The following is a 21,499-nucleotide window of genomic DNA, read 5'->3' as shown; positions in this document are numbered from 1 at the left end:
TTATGTCAGTTTCTCGGAATTCTCCGGTCACGCCACCGATCACATCGGACGCTACCAGGCATGAACAATCCCAGTCCTAGTGCCCAATACTGGGCTCCATGCTTTAAGTAGGGTTTGGGGAGGGCACAGACGGGTTTTTCTAGAATGATTCTAAGCTCCTGCTTTTCTGTTATCTGAATACACTAGAGGAGTTGTGATTGGTTCCCTTAGAGCCAAGATATTATCAAGTCCATTGTTCTGTGTCTCTGTGTGCTATGTAAGCTTGTAATCTCTGCAAATTGTTACGTTTGAGATAAAGGCTGTCCCACAGCACGCTGCATTCCTTCCTTTCCAGTGACAACGGTGGGGACCTCTTGGAGTGTTGGGATTGTTCACTTGATTCATTAGTCCGTGAGCAGCACTTCCTGGGACTTGCTTTTATTTCAGTCAGTTTTAATCAGAAATGTTTTGTCAAAGGAAAAGGGGCGGGAAATGGTCTCAATTTGTGCAGGTTAACGGGCTTGAAATTCAAAAATGGGCCACGAAGAACAGATTTAAAGTTACCAGTTCCCGGGAGACGTCCTCATAATCAAAAGAAAACTCAGGAGGAGGCGGGAAAATGTTGGTGACGCAATCCATCTTTGGGTTAAAGGCACCCCTTTGGAGCCATGGTGTTCAGCTTGGCTCATTCCGGGAGCTGAAAGTATACTGTGAGTTTCAGTGGACTCGGGAGCCTCGGAGGACTAAAACCTTAGAGTTGCAAAGGCTTTTGGAGAGAATTACAAAGCAAGATATTCAACGGTAAATTTTGAAATCCAGGAAGAAATCGGTGTCTTTTTCTAAACAACCTAGATAACTATGGATTAGTAAATTTGCAGATGACACAAAGATTGGCCGGGTGTTTAACAGGGCGGTTGCATGTCATGGAAAACAGGATGGTTTAGACGAGATGGTCAAATGCGCAGTTGGTATTTAACGATGAAAATTGTGAGACGATAAACTTTGGAAAGAGGAATTTGACAAGGAAGTATTCACCCACTCCCCCCCGAGACTATGTCCCCAAAAGGGCCACCCACCCCGCCGCCCCCCCCGAGACTAAGACCACAAAATGGCCACCCATCATCCCGCAGCCCCCCAACCACCCCCGAGACTATGTAATTAAATGTATGGAACTAGGAAATCCTGAGGAACAAAGGAACTTGGCATGTTTGTCCATAGATCTCTGAAGATGGAGGGGCATGTGAGTGAGGTGCTGAATAAGGCATATGAGACAATTGCCTTTATCAATCGAGGCAGATATTATAAAAGTAGCGATGCCCTGTTGGAGCTGATTGGAACCTTAGTGAGGCCACATTTGGAGTACTGTGTGCAGAACCTGTCGCCACATTATAGGCTGGAAGCGATTGCACTGCAGGGGGTGCAGACCAGATTCACTAGGATCTTTCCTGAGTTGAAACATTTAAGTTATAAAGTGAGTTTGGATAGGCATGGTTTTTTTTTTCTCGTAGCAGAGAAGACTGAGCGGCAAACTGATCGAGCTGTACATGATTATGAGAGGCATGGACAGTGTGTATAGGAGGCAGCTGTTCCCCTTAGTTGAAGGCTCAGTGACGAGGGTACACACGTTCAAACTGATGGGTAGGAGGATTCGAGGAATGTGCGGGAAATCATTTGTACCCAGAGGGTGGTGACAGTCTGGAATGTGCTGGCTAGGAGAGTGTTAGAGGCGGGTTGTCTCACATCCTTTAAAAGGTACCTTGATGAGCACTTGGCACTTAATAACTTTCAAGGCTGTGGGCCTAAGTTCTGATAAATGGGGTTATATAGGTTGGTCGGTTTTTTCTCACGTGTCAGTGCAGTCTCGATAGGCCAAATGGCCTCTTCTGCCCTCTGTAATTATTTGATTCTGTTATTCGTTAATGAACTAATAGTTTTGCACAGTATAGAACGTTAATGAGAATAGCTAAACAACACTAATTACCTGCCAGGAAAGGCTTTTCCTAAACACTGCAACTTCTGAACAACCCCTGCAAATGGCGAGCTCACTTGGTTCAGGCTGCCATGTTCATATCGTTGGTTTGGAGTATCACATCTTGTGTAACCCCGTATTTGCATAAGTGTTTATATGGGAGTATGATAAGGGCCTCATAATGATGTAAACTGAAAAGTTGAAATGATGGAGGAGGGTGGGCAGTGGGGTGGGAGGGTAACCACACTGTCACATTGGGTACACACCTTCAATTGTTCAGAAGCGTTTCAATAGATTATTCGCACTGGGTGAGCTACCAGCACTCCCGTATCCCCGTCCATCAAAAGGGCTTATCAAACACGACTCAGGAACAAGGGGCATTGCTGGTGCGGTGGCAGTGTACGACAGGCGGGTACCTTCTTCATATGGGAGGGGACGAGGAGGTGGAGAAGGAAGCAGAAGGGAAGAGTTTCCTACAAGTCGACTAGAGAGGAACGTTTTGCAATTCAACGCTGCTGAGATCAACACACTCTATTCCAAATTTCTGTTTATGCTCTTGGATAAATAAAGCTCTATCAACTGCCACGAGTAATATTGTTTTCCTTTTCGTCTAAATAGTTGACTAAGCTTTTGCCTTTGAATAAACCGTTAAAAATATCTTAGAACTATGTACAAATGTCCGATTTTTTTCTTACTTATTCTGCAGTGCCAAACCCAGAAATATTACAAAACCTGGAGGGAGAGATGAAGCTGCAATAAGATTAGAAAAGTTTGACTAAATTCTGGGTGTGTTGTTAAAATGCCCTTGGAACCTGTTTTGGTCGCATCTTCCATCAATTGTTCATAGTGTGGTCTGTCTGAACACAATTTACCTGATAATTCCTATCGACCTCATAATTATGCTAAATAATATGCATATTGTAGTTTGTTTTACAGTTCTGAACCTGTACGGTGAAAGATACTTTATGCTTCTTGAAATCACTTTCAATATTGCCTTTTTTTTTAGTAGGAGTCTTCAATCTCAAACTTTCTCTACTTCGATTAAGGTGTTATTGGTCCCAAACCAGAACGAAATTGACATTTCCTGTGGTGGCAAAGAAGCGGAACCATGTTTAATTTGAGATTTGCGATAGGTGTCTAACGTTATAAAGGGCTTAGATATAGTAAAGGAAGAGGAACTGTTTCCAATATGCGAGTGCTCACTAAGCAGTGGGCAGTGATTCGGTGTGATTACACAATGCAGCAGAGGTGACAGAAGGATTTTTTTTTAATGAATGATCTTTCAGCCCTGTAAGTTATGTGGTTAAATAGATATGTAGGATTGTATGTATGTAGGTAGTTAGGCCTGTATCTATGTAGGTAGGTATGTATGTAGGCAAGTAGCAAGGTAGGCATTGTATTTAGGTAGTTAGGTAGGTAGATAGGTATATAGTTAATTAGAAAGGAACTTAGGGAGTTAAGTAGGTATTTGGATTGATAGATAGATAGATAGATAGATCGATGGATTGATGAAATGATAGACAGAGTGAGATATAAGGATTGAGAGAGTGAGAGGGACGTAGAGAGGCACAGTGAAAAAGAGCGTAACCAAGGGAGAAAGAGAGAGTGAGAATAGGGAGCGATTTAGAGGGAGAGAGAGGGAGATCGAGGGAGATGAAGAAGGAGAGAGGGAGGGAGAGAGAGTTAGAGAAAGAGAAAGAAACAGAGAGAAAGAAAAATAAAATAGTGAGATAAAGGGAGGCAGAAAGAGAGAGAGAGAAGTCAGCTGGAAATATAGGGGCAGAGGTCGAGAGAGGGAAAAAGGGAAAGAATTTGAGTGATGCAAGGAGAGAGAGAGAAATACATGTGCAGAGAAGTACAGAGGACAGGCTGGACAGAAGCAGATGGAGATAGGGGCACAGATAGAGATAGCGAATGACATAGAGATAGGGGGAGACAGTGAGGGAGAGAGAAAGGGAGAGGGAGAGGGAGAGAGAGACCGTGAGAGAGACTGAGTGATAAAGAGATAAAGAGAGGAGGAATGGATCGAGTGGCAAGCAGAGATTTGGAAAGAGAGAGATGGAAGGAAAGACAGAGGGAGGGGCACAGAGCTATATTGAAAGATGAGGGAGACAGGGGAAGGTAGGGATATACGGGCAGACAGCGACAAACGCACATAGAGAGATGGAGGGGCAGAGGGAGAGAGGCAGAAGGTCACAGAGGGAGAGAAGGAGAAAAAGGCAGAGGGAGGGAGACAGCAACATTTGAAAAGTGAGTTGGGGTGAGGGAGCGAGGCAGAGCGAATGAGTGAGAGGAACGGAGAGGTAAGGTGTGATCAAGAGGGACTGAGCGAAATGACGAGAGAAAGAGAGAGAGAGAGATGAAGAGTGAGTGTGAGAGAGAGCATGACAAAAGAGGAAATGGAGCGATAGATAGAAAGTGTTTGAAAGAGAGTGGTAGAGAAAGAGAGACATAGAGAGAGAGTGAGAGCGAGACTGATATAAAGTGAAAGGGAATGACAGAGACAGGCGGAGAAACACACAGAGGGAGGTAGAAACATGTAAGGAAAGGTAGTGTGAGAGAGAGAAAAAACAGAAAGGGAGAGAGCAAATGGTTACAAAAAGAGTTGTAGATTGAGAGATTGAGAGATGGAGAGAGAGGGAGGTTGAGATTGAGGGAGAGAGAGTCAGTGCGTGAGAGAGTGACAGACAGATACAGAGAGAGACAGAGATATTGAGTCACACTTGGCCCGACAATCACAGCTCCCAGAAGAAATGTTTGGACACCACGTATGTTTGCGATTTGTGCAGAGACAGAACATTTTCTGGAGCGACACTCAGCACGTTTGGGCTGCAGCCCTGTCAGCGGGCAATGCTTAACAGAAATTAGCATAAACAACACTTTTCTCGTGCAGCATCCATGGGTATACTGTTCACATACACACGGAGAAATGATGCGCAGTTTCACCATGCTGGACTGCCCGCTGTGTCTGCCAAGGAGCTTGGCGGAGTCTGGTTGGAACATGGAGCCCGTGATTATTCAGAAACTAAATGTAATTATTCGCTCATGTTCGCCAACTCTATAGAAGTGAGAGTGGAGCTGGGTTTGATGCAGCATTTGGTGGCCATTGGCTCAGCTTCCACTGCTGAAATAGACATGCACCACCCACCGCCCCCCTCCTCCCCCACCCCCATCTCTCTCTGCTGCACTGGAAACTCAGGCTCAGTTCTGGAGATCCATGCTGGCTGTCATGCAAGATCAGAAGGTCGCAATCATGGCTGTTGATCTCAATTCTCAAAGGGACGTGCAGATTCTCTGAGCAGCCCAGCAATCTGTGTTACAGCAGGTCACCTGGAGAGAGGGCGTGCTTCGCCATGGGAGTCACAATGGCTCCCACCAAGAGGGTGCACTCCTCCTCACGACACCAGTGTTGCTTCTGCAATCGCTGGGAATGGCGGGGTGTTTCATTCACCAACATGATCGAATGATACATTGATATAACACCTGTACTGGAATGGAGCAAGAGCTCTTTCAGTACCTCCATTCAGCGACAGGGGGATGCTGAGGAACCACACAATCCTCAGCATTCTGGATACCCCGTCAGTACCACAGCGCATCTGATGCAGCTCCTACCTGCTCAGGGAGAATTCAATGTCTTGCTGCCATTTTGGACGAAGGACTACCATTAAGGCATGGATCCGCTGATGGATACCATACTATAAGATTATGGGTTTCTCTGCCATTTCTACCTGATAGACACCCCATCGAACAACATTCCCTCTGTCCACCTCCGACTCACAGTGGTAGCAGTGTGTACCATCTACAAGATGCACTGCAGAAACTCACCAGGACTCCTTACGCAGTGCCTTCTAGATGCACGCCACAGCCATCTAGAATGACAAACTTAGCAGATAGATGGGGACACCGCCACCTGGGAGTTCCCCTTTACCTTAGTCACCATCCTGACTTGAAATTTCTCTGCGCCCCCTCAATGTCGCTCGTCAAACTCCAGGAATTCCCTCCCTAAAAACACTGTTGGTGCACCTACAGCACATGAACTGCAGCAGTTCAAGAAGGCAGCTCACTACCAATTTCTCAGGCGGCAATTAGAGTTGGGCAATAAATGCTGGCCCAGTCAGCGAAGCCCACATTCCCAGACTGAATAAGTGAAACACTCCAGATGTAACGATTTTCAAATGAAGTAGGATATTGTTGACATGCTCCAGATTCTGAGGAAGAACCTGTTACAGCTCCAAGAGAACAATCCTGTTCAGTAGGAGTCGCTTCACACTCTGCTGCTGCTTGCGGAAGTTGGAGGGGGGGGGGATGTGAGAGGACGGGGGGACTGGTGTGCGCGTTTTGGGTGGGGGGTGGGGTGGCAACTTTGCAGCCTCTCGGCTGCCTCCGCTCTGTTTGCTGCTCAGGTCACAAACCCAGATACGCTGTATCTCTAGTGCACAACCTTCTGCAGAGAGGGGTCACCAAATTGTCTTGGTTCACCGTTTGCTATTGCAGCAGCTCGCAGCAGATGCTCCCGATTAAATACCTCTACAGCCTGTCTAATTACTTTCCACTGGCAGAAGACAGTTACCAGGAATTCAGATGCCGATTGGAAGTCTGGTCCATTGTTTAAAATAAAAATCGAGGGGGTTCCGCGTGCAGATCAACGCAGGCTTGAGTGAGGGTCACACAGAGTGGTTCATGGACCTGCACAGATGAAACTTCAAAACCCAATTTCACAGCTGTCTGTAGGACACACTGAAGTCAAATTCAATACTACCTACTTCCGTTCCCACACATACTGGCTGCACTCGGGCTAGAGTCAAGCCCGGAGCAGTAGGCGCTGTGAAGGACACTAGGAAGATTCTGGCAGGGTGGACCGCTCCTTGTTATGTGAATCCAAGTGTAAATAGAGCCGCCACCAGTAGCTGGGCAGAGACAGCTTCTCGGAGGCCATCAAGTGGAAAAGCGGGTCAAAGAGAAAGAAAAATAATTACAAAGACAATATTTGCAATGTTGATGGGAGTGGATAGGAGAGAGGGAGTGGCGAAAACATGTTGGGCTTCCAACAAAAGACTGACCAAGTTACAATAATGCTACCATAATGGGAACCAACTTGAGGGGATGGAAGATCGGTGAATGGGATTTGATGTAATTTTTGGATCTGACCAATGGAGGAGCTGAATTTTACTAATGCTTGTAACTTTCGGATTTCCCAGGAGGCTTTGAAACAGTCGAGTGTTGGTTTTACATATACCCAGACGATGGCTAACACATTCAAATGGGCTGAGCCATGGGTGGGGACTCCGAATGCAATGGATGTACTCATGGCTGGATGAGCGATGAAGTGCACTGAGAGTCACACGTTAGCTCAGGGTTAAAGGTGTCGTGCAGATCGGGAGCAGGCTGAAGCAGCCTCAAACTTTGCCCAGAGAGACCGGCTGTATCAATGGATCGGCATCAGCGTGTGTAATGGGAAATCAAGATGCTGGCTTCAGCCTTCGCAGTATCTACATAACAAAAAAACAGTTGTTTGTGTTAAACATGGATCATCGAATCAATGGTCAGATAGATAGACTCACCAGGGACGCCAACGAGGGCGGGAAAAGGATAGTAACCCGCCTGAATAACCTGAAGAGCAAATCGGATCCGGTCAGCCAATGTTAGCCAGTCATAATTAAATGATGATTGGAATAGCGCCCATGATAAACTCCTGTCCATTGTTGTAATATTCGAACCCATTGCTTTCAGATTCTGGTCCATTGTTTTAACATTCGAACCCATTGCTTTCAGATTCTGATTCATTGTTGTAATATTCCAAACTGTGTTCTCAGTTTCTGACCCATTGCTGGAACATTCCAATCACTTGTACTCATGTTCTGATTCCTCCACTTCCTTTCTCTCTCTCTCTCTAATTTTATCTTTCTTCCTCTCTTTCTCTGTTTCTCTCTCCCTCTAACACTTACTCTCTCAGTGCAGTCGCTGAACCCTCTTAGTGCTGATGGTGATGCCCTCGCAAATGTAACAGGAGAACACGGTGACTTGACCCACTTATCAAGGGGTGAACAAATCCTCCAGTGAGACAATTAGAGACGATGGATACAGACATCAATTATGATGACTGAACAAACAGCTTCAGTTTGTTCCTTGAAATACAACAACATTTTTTAATATATCGAAATAAATTCGAAGATATACCCAACATGGGGGATATACACAAGGGATGCTGAGGGAATGAATAATGGAAACAATTGTAATAATGGCCAACATGTTTCAGTCCTCATTGTATATTGAGCAGTTCCGTAGGACTGCATGATTTTGATCGTTACACGCTATTTCGGAGGAGAAATGTTCACCCCCGGAAATAGAAACCAGTCAGCCTCGGATCGATAGAGAAGGGATTTCGAGAGATTGTAGTCTAGGACAAAGATATTCCTGGCATGGAAAAAAATGGAGGCTAGTGAATAAATAGCGACCTGATTGAAAATATTAAGAGACTTATGGCAGATTAAATTTCCTACAAAATAGTGTGGAGAAGGCATTTGGTGCAATTCATAAAAAAACAGGTGTATGGGAGTGTTACAGATTAGGTATTTCAATTTCGCAGATCAAGTTTATAAGATTGTTAGGAAAAAGCATACAAAGCAGGTTTCTTTGTGCAGAGGCATAAGAACAGAAGCATGGAAGTTCTGATAAATTGGAAAGAAAGCGTTGTTTGGACCTTGCCAGGAGTGTTCCTAACTCTGACCTCCTAATGTGCAGCAGGTGCCCGGAGTTCTGCAGAAGCTTGAGCGGGAATGCTGGCTGGGCTGTGGGACTTCAGGCCTGTGGATGTAGTTGGTGGAGCTGGGATTGCTGCCTGAATTCAAAGAGAGTAAAAGGTCACAGAGTGAAGGTGCTGAAAATTGTGATTGGGCTTGGGAGATTAAATAAAAACATGCTTTCACGAGGAGAAAGCTCTGTGAGCAGAAAACAGAGATATACTTTTATTTCAATAAATAACCAGAGTGGAGATGAGGCTGTTTTCATTTTGTTATCAATTTTTGATCAAATTGTTATGATCAGTAATTCCCTGCATTAACGGCAGCCCATTCAATTATAGCTTTCAAAGGGAACTTGGATTAATGCCATGAGAAAGGGGTTTCCACAGGCAATGGGCAGTTGCGATGATGAGCTGAATATGGTAGCTCCCCAATTGAACCATTACAGACTTAACAACCAAATAGCCTCCTGCTGTGCAGCAAACACTGATCCTATCCAAGCAGCATCCGCTTGATCAGTCTGTCATTTGACGTTCATCAGATTGAACATCATAGTTTCGGTCTTACTTATTCCCTGATACAGGAAACAGCAGAAAAATAAGCACTGCTGAGCCTAATTGTGCTGACAATTTGTTTTTCAGACAATGACTCTACTTCTGATCAGAGGACATGTCTCGTTACAATCCGTTGATTACGAGTTTGTCAAAGCTTATCCCATTTTAATGCATGAATATTTGTTCCCAGAATATGGGTTTCACTTGCACAACTGGCATGGCTGAACCATCAGAAGATACTATGAACAACCCCTGGGCTAGACATCTTGAATCACTGATGTCCTCAGTATGGAGGTGTTCCAAAATTCAGGAATAGTGTCAATATCAGATATTTGACACGGTGAGAATGGCGGAACTGTGAATATATGCAGATCATACAGGAATGTTGCTTGAAGGAGGAACATCAAATTTGACACTTGAACAGGAATCATACCCAGATCCCAGTAAATCCCACATTGACACCAGGATAGGGATCATACCGCAGGTGGCAGTGCATCACCCATTTGAACCAGGAGAGGGATCATATCACAAGACCCTCTATATCACCCATTGGAACAAGATCATGAATCATGCCAGAGGTCCTAGCTCTTCACCGATTGGAACTAAGACAGGTATGACAGCGGAAGGCACCGTATATTACATTATTGTCACGGAAAACAGAGTAAACACTCGGACCCAGGAGGTTTGTCTTCGAAATCTTCAATAAATCGTGATATCATGGAGAGCCCAGTCGCGTGCAATGAAGCAATCCATCTCTCTGAGAAGCATTGGCGTACACACATAATTATAGCAAAAAAAGTACGTGATGAGTTTAGGCAGTTTTGATGGTTAGAGATTAGGCAGTTGCAGTGGTTGCTTAACCCAATTAATTGTTAACATGGTATGGTGACATATCTTGGGCATGCACAGAATAGTTCTTTCTTAGTTTGCAACCATATCTGATATCTGTCGCCCATTACTCTGGGAAGGTAGCTGATAGCACGACTAGTCTATTAGTTTATGTGCTGGTTGCGTGACTGCTCAAGGACACTCTGTAATAATTTCATTATACATGTATTTTATTCTTCCACAATCCCTCCTTGTTAATCTTTTAGATTAACACCAGTGAGGATTAGTATCTTCATCATCATACGGGGGTTCATATCCATAAGGAAAAGGCCGGTCCCTGATAGGGTAAACTTTCTCTCCCCACCAGTGGGCTTCGCTGGGGCCAGTGCGCATCATTAGGGGATAATCGGGGCACCACCTAATCCAGTAGACACGCCATTAATAACCTGGGAGCAGCAAATTCGCAGAGCAACACATACACAGCACCCTATAACACATACCATGACCAACCCAATTAAGACGTATAAAACCATGCTAGGTAGCAACAGCCACTCACTGAGGTAGTGGTCCCGTTCATTTTCAGATTTCCTACAGGCACATTAAAGGAAAAGGATAATTGAGGCATTCCAGGGAACCAGGGGTAAGATATATCTCCACAAACCCAGTATATACCATTGAAGGGGTTTGGTGGATGTTCGGTACTACTAGTACCAGCGGGCTTTCGGATAGATAGGCCAAAGATGTAGGATACCGTAACATGACAGAAGCTTCGTCCCAGATTGTAAGTGCTGGGTGTAAGGTGGGGACACCAAATGGTGGTATTTACTTGCTCTTGGGGGGGGGGGGGTCTGATTCTAATCCCATGTTCTGTATAGTTCCACCCATCAGTAGGTGGAGAGCGACGGAACCAAGCCCTAAACATATTGCGCTGCGATGTTACAGTACTAAAATTTCGAACATCAGCATACTCAGTGTCATTTAGAGGAACAGCACGTAAATGACCCGTCTCACCCCCATGTTGGGGAGTCTGGGTGCATATCCAACAGGCAGCCTGTCCTACCCGTCTTGCTTAGGTGTGGCATAGAGACAAAAAGGTGTTTGGCTCAGGGTCTCTTGGGTATACCCCACGGAATATAGCAAGGAGCAGTATCCAATACATAATACAAATCAAATCACTTGATAACGGCTGCTATATTGTTGCCAGACAATGTATTTTACAGCCATTGGCATGGACCCAGTCTTCCTTCCCTTTAACCTTCAGGGCCATTCGAGTTCTTAGCAGCACAAGGTAGCGTCCTTTCCACCCTCTCATGCAATTCAGCTGCTGTTTTGCGTAGAGGAAAATGAGTACAAATCCAACATTTAGTCCAATTAACTTGCAAAGCTACCGCCTGCATTCGTTGAACAGCAGAATTGGTGTTCTATGCCCCTGCATGGACCACGCAGAACAGGATCCAAATCAGAGTCAGCATTCCGACGGCTCAGTTAAAGTTCTTGCACAAGCACTTGTCTGAAGTCAGCGTCCGCTTCACGTGCGATGCGTGGATCAACAAGGGTCGTCCTTCAACCTTCACGGCCATATGGGTGGTGAGGAGGACTTGGAAAGGCCCTTCCCATCGAAGATCCAAAACGTTGTTTCTCCTGAAGGTCATTACTAGGACTGCGTCACCGGGCTGGTATTGATGTCAATCTTCAATGGTGGGATTTTCTGAGCTTCTACTACCAGTACATGCAAGCGCTTGAGAGAATTAGTGAGCGCTATACAGTACATACTCATTCCCTCATCCATAACGTGGATGTCCATTTCCCTAGCAGACAAGTGTGGGGACACTGGGAGGCGCATAGGGCATCCCATTACAACTTCATAAGGAGAGAGGGAGGTGGTACAGTTAGGGTGAGAGCGCATAGTCATGAGCGCCAAGGGTAGTGCTTCAGGCCACTTCAAACCAGTTTCTTCCCATAATTTACCTAGTTGGTTTTTCAGAATACCACTTTGTCTTCCCACTGCCCCAGTTGACTGGGGGTGTTATGGACAGGAAAGGTGATGGTTGCATTGTAAGCCCTTCAACAGTTGCTTTATCACTTTAGCTGTAAAATGAGTCCGATTATCACTCGATAAAAACTCTAGTATCCCAAATCTGGGTTTGTATTCACGCAGCAACACTCTTACAACAACAGCATCATTTTGACGGGTGGGATACGCCTCCACCCATCACGTGAACAAACATACTAGAACTAAAACATAATTATATCCCATACATTTAGGCATTTGTATGAAGTCCATTTGTAGGTGTACAAATGGGCCCATGGCTGGGGTCCCGTACCAGCAGTCACTGTGGCATCTTGGCTGAATTATATCATTGACAGAGTTATGACAGGTATTACTAATACAATGCCTATTAGCATATTACTATTCACTATACAATCAACCTTCATTCTACATACACATGTTAAACCCCTGAGCTGGCAACCAGTCAAGTCATGATTCTTGTGTCGTTAGAGATTCAATAAATGCTCATTAGTTACACATAAAGGGACTACCCCTTCTTTAGTCTGTCTTAAATTTTCTCGGGCTTTTTCCAGTGCCCAAGATCCATAGGTGCTGCAAACATCATTTCTGCTCGCTTCGTCTGAAATATTTTTCCCTATTTCGATTAATTTAATGATAGTCCCCGCATGACTTTCAAGCACAGTAGCCAGAATTTGGATTTATCAATGATGTCCCTATATTGAATATCATGGTGGCATCATTTATCAGGTTGTGCTTAGCGCAGTTCCCTCCCAAGAATGATCGCACCTAGCCATTGAATTGAAAAGCTTCAGTCATCAATTGGTGCGTCAGAGCCTTATAGAGAGCTTGGGTATGGGTTGAGCACCACTGGGGTTCAGGACGATCCAGATATATTCAAGACTGTCGGTACCAGCTCATGGTGTACATTATCAAACAAAACTTCTGATTAACCAGCACCAAACCATTTGTCAGTCCTGGATGCATAGTCGTCCAAGCTGGGTCAGTCGGTGTGGTTTGAGGGTCTTCAATTATCTCTACTTGGACTGTGAAAGTAGAGATGGGAGGTGGTTGGGTAGTGGCGGACCTCCCATGCTTGATCTGAAGCAAACCATTTCTACAATTTGAAAGCACTTGTTCTCCTACTGTTACATTTATCATTCCCCTTTGCGTGTCGCATTCGGCACTGTCCATGCTGTACCAAAGTTCCTCCTGTGGTGCAGGATGAGCAGTGATGATCCTCGACCTTGTTGCCAGTAATGATAGGCCCACGACAGGATTATAAATCTGTGGAGACATTAACATCGGCTCCTCTTCTCTGGGATACCGCTTAGTCAATTGCCATGTATCTTTAACTATGTGTAATGCCTCCATTTACCTCCTGTTCTCATATTTACAAGTGTGCATGTGCCACCTGTCACAATTAGATGGTATGGTGCATTGTTGCTCCTTGGATTTGCCTGTTTCCATATCTTTAATCATCTGTCAGTCTTTAACTTCCTCTCTCAACTCATGTAATTGCCTACTTAATTCCTTCACATTGTCCTGTATTTTTCCTTTCAGTCGCCCTACACCTCCTGCTATAATGCCTTCAGGTAATTGTATGGCTCTTCCTGTTATCATTTCACATGGGGTGAACCTGTCGGTCCTGCTTGGGGTAGCCCAAAGTCTATTAGAATATTGGGCTGTTCTCTGTCTCTTAATTGATGTGTTTTTTTTGTTCATCGTTCTAGCATCCCTGGACTCTGGGAGTGGAAAGGAATATGGAATTTCTGTTTAATCTCCATAAACTTACACACTTCTTTAACCACCCTCCCTGTGAAATGAGTTCCCTGATCTGAATCCATCTGGGTAGGCACCCTCCACTCCTTCCAGTTTACTCCGTCCTGCTGCTGTCTCATGTCAGACCTCAATTCCTTAAACAAGTCTGCAATGCACCTTCTTATCGTTTCTTTCAATGGCTCAGTATCTTCACTTCCAGTGATGGTTCTCTCTGGGAACCGCTTAACTCTGCCTGTCATCACGGTGTTAATCCTATGGTTTTACTCTTTGTAGCTTGCAGGCACATTAATATAATCAGTAATACATCTATTTAGCAATTTTCCAGCTTTCCTTTTACCTGTATCCATCTTGTGGTAAGTCGTTGTTAAGTACTATTTCTCCTTACATTTCAATTCCTGAACTATAGATTCCGCATATTTTTACCTCTAAGTTTTCTTTCCTGACCATGATCATCCTAAGGTTCTCTTGAGTTCAGTTTCTCTATTGTCTTGATTGTTTAAAATGTTTCCTTACTCTTTAGGCCATATTAACTATTCCATTTCAGCAGGGATCTCTATCTCTAGATCTTTGCTTATCTCCTGCGTGCAGTTCCAATGCCTCAGTTGATGGCCATATTATCAAATTCATTTCTCTTAAAACAGTTTGTACATTATATCCTCTTCCCCTAACCCATTCTCTTACTTGGCTCATACCATATTACACTTGCAACAGCTACCATCTTATCTTGTTCAGGTTGCCTGGAGAGATTTTAAAATGAATAAGACATTCTCATAACTGCTTTAAAAACAGAAATCAGGTATTGACATGTTTTGCATCCTTCTCTTCTTCTCAAAGATTTTATTGTCTTAAAAGTAACCCACTAAATTGTGTCTGACCATTTTCTTTTAGAATTATCCCAGATTCATTAACTCGGCCAAAAATTGGATTTCTGCCAAACTTTGTCAAGGTCTTGAACTTAGCTTCATATTTTGGGAACAGACTTACAAATATAAAAGCTTGCAGCATTTGAATTAGTGCCAATTGTTATCAGACCTTCTAAAATGAAAATTCTCTTCTTGAGAACTTTATCAACACACAAACTTGAAATTTTTAAACTTTGTAAGTACTGTAATTTAGACTATAAAAATTAAAACAACCTCTTTTTCATGCATAATGATTTGGATCCAAGTTATAATTTCCGTTTATCGACACATTCTTTATCATAGATTGCATCCTAGTGATTCAAAAGTAACCTGTTAAATTACACTGCACTTTACATCTCAAGATTGTCCCCAATTCAAATTCCAGTGCGTTTGGAAAGCAGATTTCCTTTAATATTTAATTCATCTCTTCATAAGAAACCCATATTTATCCATTGGAACCACCTAGACCTTGTGTTTATGTCTTTTTGTTTTCCTAGAATCCTTCTGAATTTCAAGTAATTTATTTTTTCTCAGAATTTTAGAATACTAACTCGTATGTATTAAGCCCAATCAGTTTTGAAGCTGATGATGAGGGTTATTCCCTACTAGTCTACAAGGGGGTGGTACAAGGGTTGGTTCATCTCAAACAAAGGCAAGCCCTGTTTTATCTTTACACTATCTTCAAATTACGATTTTTGCCAGACATCCCAACTCAAACCTTATACTCAAAAGTTTGTAATGTTTGAATAAACTTTTCCTTTAATCTAATACGGGGCATTCGACTCTTAAGTGCTCAACTACACACACAAAAGACAATTCAGGGGAGAAAACACATTAAAGCTCACATACAAATGCTTCATTGCACACAAACAAACACATAGTAAAGGAATGTATCGATACTCCTATAATATTGAACTTGACTCTAAACGAAGCTTCGAGTAGCAGTGGGGGAAATAAAGCGATCTTGAAGGCTCCACCTACAGGGACCTTCAAACTGACAAAATCTCAAGTGTTCTCTGCTGCTGCAGGTCAATTGCTTATTAACCCCTAGGGGTACTCTCTCCCTCTCTCTCTCTCTCTTCAGCACAAACAGCTCTTGTAACTTAGATCAACTCATTTTTTTTTTAAGTTACATAAAATTCAGTAGCGGACTATCTACTTCCCTTAAAACATATTATAAGCACTCAAATCTGTTCCGATTAAACGTTCCAGCTGGTGGGAAGCTCTCTCCTTTACTTTGAGTCCATTTAACCAATCAGAAACATACTGGACAATTTTAGGACCGTAATGGACATACATATAAGCATTTGGGGTTTACTTCAAAAGAGGAACCAAGGGTTTCTTTGATGTCATATTTCCCATTTTACTTAATAATATACATAAAAGAGAAGACAGAAATTACTTACTTTTCTCCTCCAGGGGAATCGAGACCCTGGGTATACTACTACTACTTTTTTTGTTTTCTTACCCATCTTCAAAGTTCCCAATTTAAGCTCCGGTTTCACTGGTTTCAGTTTGTTCTTCGTACTTTGAGAAGCAGGGAGATTGGCAGAGCCCGCTCTGCTGTTGTGACCTCCCATTTTTCTGAAAAGAAAACACAATTAACAGCATGGCGCGTTTCCTACCCTATGCGCTCACCGGTGTTTAAGAGTTCCTTAACAAGTCCTCCTATTCTTTGGGTCACGTAAGTCTCTTTGGTCGGTAGCTACCCTTTTTCAAGCACTCCCCCTTTCCGTTAGGATGATTTACGTCCCCCTTTCACCTCTCCAACTTAAGAGGCCACCTCACCAACTTAAGAGGTAGCGGGGACACTATTTAACTGCACTCCCACTTTCAGCTAGGATGCAGTTCGTACTCTCCCCAACTTAGGCGAGTCTCTCCCTTTCTCCGCTAGGGTTCTTTTTCAGAGATCCAATGGTCCAGGTTTTCAATTACCTCTCCAACTTAAGAGGCCACAGGACTTCAGTCGGATCCCATCCTCATCGCCAATTTGTCGCGGAACTCGGAGTGAACACTCAGACCCATGAGGTTTGTCTCGGAAAACTTTTGTTAAAATCGTGATATCACGGACAGCCCAGCAGCTTACAGTGGAGATAGCTGACACTCTGAAGAAGCATTAGAGTACACACATATTTTTAGTAAAAGTTGTACATATCAAAGAGCCTGAAGATGATAAAACTGTCTAACCTTCAATAATTAATTACACTGAGAATCATTGTTTATGGCATGCAGTGTAAAATTGATCTATTCTAGCTTATGACTACCCAGGATCTTAGGAGGAGCCCATCTGGTGATAAGAAGTGAAACAGAGAATAGATAACCCTGCTTGACCTTATCTATAGTGCTAGGGGGTGAATATGCTAAAGGACAAATGAATATTGCTTGATCCTGTCGCTTTATGTTGGGGCAGACATCCCACCCTTGCGTCAAAGATTCCAGGAAACTTGTTTATGATACTCCTTTCCTCCTTTCCTGCTCTATTAGCTGGCAGCTGCAGGGTGGATGCGAGAACAAAAAAGGGAACTGTGCTGCAGTATTCCACTATGATCTTAACCGTTTAACCCTTAGTTGTCCTGTAGATGTATTTTATTCTTCCACAGTTTGACAGAGTATTTCCTGAGGGAAATTACTGAGATGAGTTCCTGACAGGGAATCCTTAGAGATGACATTGGGGATGATTCCTGAGAAGGGGTCCTGAGACGAGATCTTGAGAGGGGTTGCTGGGAGTGGTTCCTGAGAGGATTTCCTGAGTGGAGTTCCTGAGAGGAGCTCATAAGAGGAGGTTCTGCGTGGAGACCCTGAAATGTGTTATTCAGAGGGGTTTCTGAGACGATTTCCTGAGAGGCGTTCCTGAGAGGAGTTACTGAGTGGAGTTCCAGAGAATGGTTCCTTGGGGGGAGTCCATGAGAGTAGTTCCTGAGAGTAGTTCCTGAGAGGAATTCCTGTGATGATAGATGGCTGCAAATTTGACTAGAAATACTACATTTACGGATGACACAAAGATTGGCCGGGTGGTCAACAGCGAGGTTGAGTGTCTTTGGTTACAGGAAGATATAGACAGGATGGCGTAATGAGCAGAGAATTGGCAGATGGAATTTAACCCTGAAATTTGAGAGGTGATACACTTTGGAAGGAGTAATTTGATAAGGAAGTGTTCAATGAATGGCATGACACGAGGAAGTTCCCGACAGGAGTTCCAGAGAGGAGTTTCTGAGAGGACGTCCTGAGACGATTTCCTGAGAGGGAGTGACTGTGTCTGTTTCCGCTTTTTGCATCCATCAGCATACAATTATGTTCAGCCTCTGTCTCGATGATTCTGTTAAAAATCAATTGTAAACATGATATTCACACCCTAAGGCCTCTGATGGAACAGGGCCATAGAATCATAGATTTGAAGAAGAGGCCAAGTGGCCCATCGTGTCCGTTTTGCCTCTTTTCCAGAGCTATCTAATCAACCCTTCTCACCTCCCCTACATTAGCAGTGCAAATCTACACTGCCTGTGCTCATCCAATTCTATTTTCACTGTTAAATGTTTAGTTGCATTCGCCAGCCTTTCGGGAAGCACATTCCAGGTTTCTTTGTACTAAGAGTTCTTCAACCGGTCTCTGCTTCTTTTTCAATCACTTTACAACTCCCTGTGCTGGTTACTGACTGATTTTCCTGTATCACCAGTTTCCCATATTTTACTCTATAAAAAACATTTGTGATTTTAAATGTCTCTATTAAACCTCCCCTTTGCCTGGCCTGCTCGAAGGAAAACAATCCAGGCTTCTCCAGTCTCTCCACTTGATTCAAGCCCCTCATCCCTATTCCAATTCCAGTAAAACTCCTCTGCACCCTTTCCAACGCCCTCACATCCTTCCTTAAAAAAGCTGCACAGAATTAGACACAAATACATCAGCTGAGGCCTCAGCAAGATTTTCACATATGTTGTCCCATTTTCTTAGTTTTGTAAATCTGATTCTGTTTATCAATAATATATATTGCTATCTTAATACTCGAAAAGGCTTGCCCTGCCACCTTCAAGGACTTGCTTGTGTCCACCCGATCACTTTACTAAACAACTCCTACATTTGCCCGATTTTCTGCTTCACACTGTTCTCTTTAAACTATTCTATCCCTCAGAAACCCTCTTGCATCCCAGCCAAACCAGCTAACTTTTCCAATTTAGTGTGGTGCAAGTACAATTGGACTGAATGGGTTAAATGAGCCTGTTTGTTCAGTGGCTGTAATTAATCTCAGTCTCCATGGATCCTAAATAACTCACTGGGGGGCTTCCCACTGTTGTTAATAAGGCAGTCGCTACATTGTGTTACCTCATATTGTCAGCGGGGGCATCAGCTCCGTGAGGACGAAGGAGCCGTTGTTCCAAGACAAGGGAGAGAGGTTATCAGAATCTGCGAACAATACATTGGAATGTTCCAACAATGGATCTGAATCTGAGAACAATAGATCAGAATGTTACAACAATGAGTAGGAGTTCATTGGATGCGCTTTATGAACTTTCTACATATTATGATTGGATGTCAGTGGAAAGCCGGATCTATCTGGCACTCCAGGTGATTCAGGCGGGTTACTATCCCATCCTCGCTATTATTGGCATCCCTGGTAAGTCTCACTGTATATGGCTATTAATTCTATCAACCATGTTGAAATGAATTATTTCTTCTTCATCAAAATTACAAGTGTTTTGGAGATTGCAAAGTTTTTCTACCTGTTCAAGATTCAAGGGGGGCATGATTATGATTAACATCCGAGTTCGGCAATTTCAGTAACAGATTTATTGCCATTTAATCTCTATTGTCTTCCAACATATCAGAAGACATTCAGTCTATTATTGCATGTACAATAGTTTCAATAAGGCACTGGGCGCAGCAACATAGTGGAACATTTCAGCGCCATCAGGCAAACTGATACTTGTTATTTGCAAGAATTCTAATTGTTTATTGGGAATGGTTTCATTTCCAGAGCGCCAACTGTTTGTGCCATACCCTTTCCATCCTACTTATCCAGCCATTGACAAGTGTGTGTGGTTCAGTGACTTTCACATTTGATCGGTTTGCGGCCATGTGTTTTCAGAAACTGAGAAGTAAATATTGCACCGTGAAAATGGCTCTGAAAGGAATGGCTGTGCTGAGCTTTTCAAAGAATATTTTCTGGTATTTCATGTTACCAGATTCTTATATGCAGAGGAACCACCCATTATTTTGTTTTGTAATATTAGAATTTCAGACATAGAGTAATAGAGTCAAATTGGTCTGCAGCACAGAAATGTCGGCCCATTGAGTTGCACCAATGAAATAAGTACCTAACTATTCTAATCCCAATTTGCAGCAATAGGTCCATAGCCTTTTATGCCAGGGCATCACAAGTGCACATCCAAATACTTCCTAAATGTTATGAAGGTTTCTGCGTCCAACTCCCTTTCAGGCGGTGAGTTCCAGATGCCCACCACCCTCTGGGTGAAATAATTATTCCTCATATTCCCTGAAAACCTGCTGTCCCTTACATTAAATCCCTGCCATCTGGTTATTGGTCCCTCCACCGACGGGAAATGTTGCATCCTATCTACCCTATCTATGTCCCACATATTTTTATACATGTCAATAATGTCCCCTCTTAATCTCCTCTGCTCCAGAGAAAATAACCCCAGCATATCCAATCTCTCCTCATATCTAAAAATGTCCAGCCCAGGCAACATGCTGGTAAACCTCCTCTGCATTCTCTCTCATGCCAAAACATCCTTATAATGCGGAATCCAGGCTCCATGCAATACACTAGATGTGCCCAAACAGCATTTTATACAGTTCAGCATAACCTCCCTGCTCTTTTATTATATGCCTCATCTAATAAAGGCAGGTATCCCATATCCTTAGTTAATCAACTTATCTACGTCCCCCACTACATTAAAGGACTGGTGGACATGCACACCATGATCCCTCTGACCCGCGGTACTTCCAATGTCCTTAAATTCATCATATTCCCGTGGCTTGTTTTTCCTGCCTAAGTGCATCACCTCACCCTTATCTGGATTAAATTACATTTGCCAATGATCAGCCCATTTGATCAGCCTGTCTATATATTCCTGTAATTGAAGGCGCTCCTTACACTTACCACCTCTCCAATTTTCGTGCCACCCGCGAACATACTGAACAAACCACCACCACACCCCCCCCACTTCGCCCCCCATGGCCCCCCCAGCAAAGCAACCCCTAAATTCAAATTTAAGTCGTTTATATATAACACAAACAGCACGGGACACAACAATGACCCATGAGGAACCCCAATGGACATATGCATCCAGTCACAAAAAACCCCTCCACTATCACCATCTGCTTCCTGCCACTCAGCCAATTTCTAACACAATTCGTCAAATGGCCATGGATCCCACGGGCTCTTTCCTTCATTATCAGTCTCCTGAACTTATCAAAAGTCTTGCTGAAGTCAACGTAGACTCCTTCAAATGCATTTGCATAATCTGCACACCTGGTCAACTCTTCGTTAAAATCCAATCAAATTGGTCAGACATTACTTGCCCTTCACCAACCTAAGCTGACTGCCTGCATCTACAAGTGTAGATGAACTATCGCCCTCATAATTACTTCAAATAATTTCCCCACTGACGTTAGACTGTCTGGCCTCTAGTTCCATCGGAAATCCCTTCCTCCCATCTTGAATAACGGTGCCACATTGCTCCTCTGGCAAATCTCCTGTGCTCAGCGAGGTCTTGAAAATT

Source organism: Carcharodon carcharias (genome assembly GCF_017639515.1).
Source record: "Carcharodon carcharias isolate sCarCar2 chromosome 38 unlocalized genomic scaffold, sCarCar2.pri SUPER_38_unloc_39, whole genome shotgun sequence".
Taxonomy (NCBI): domain Eukaryota; kingdom Metazoa; phylum Chordata; class Chondrichthyes; order Lamniformes; family Lamnidae; genus Carcharodon; species Carcharodon carcharias.
This window is presented reverse-complemented; position numbering follows the sequence as displayed.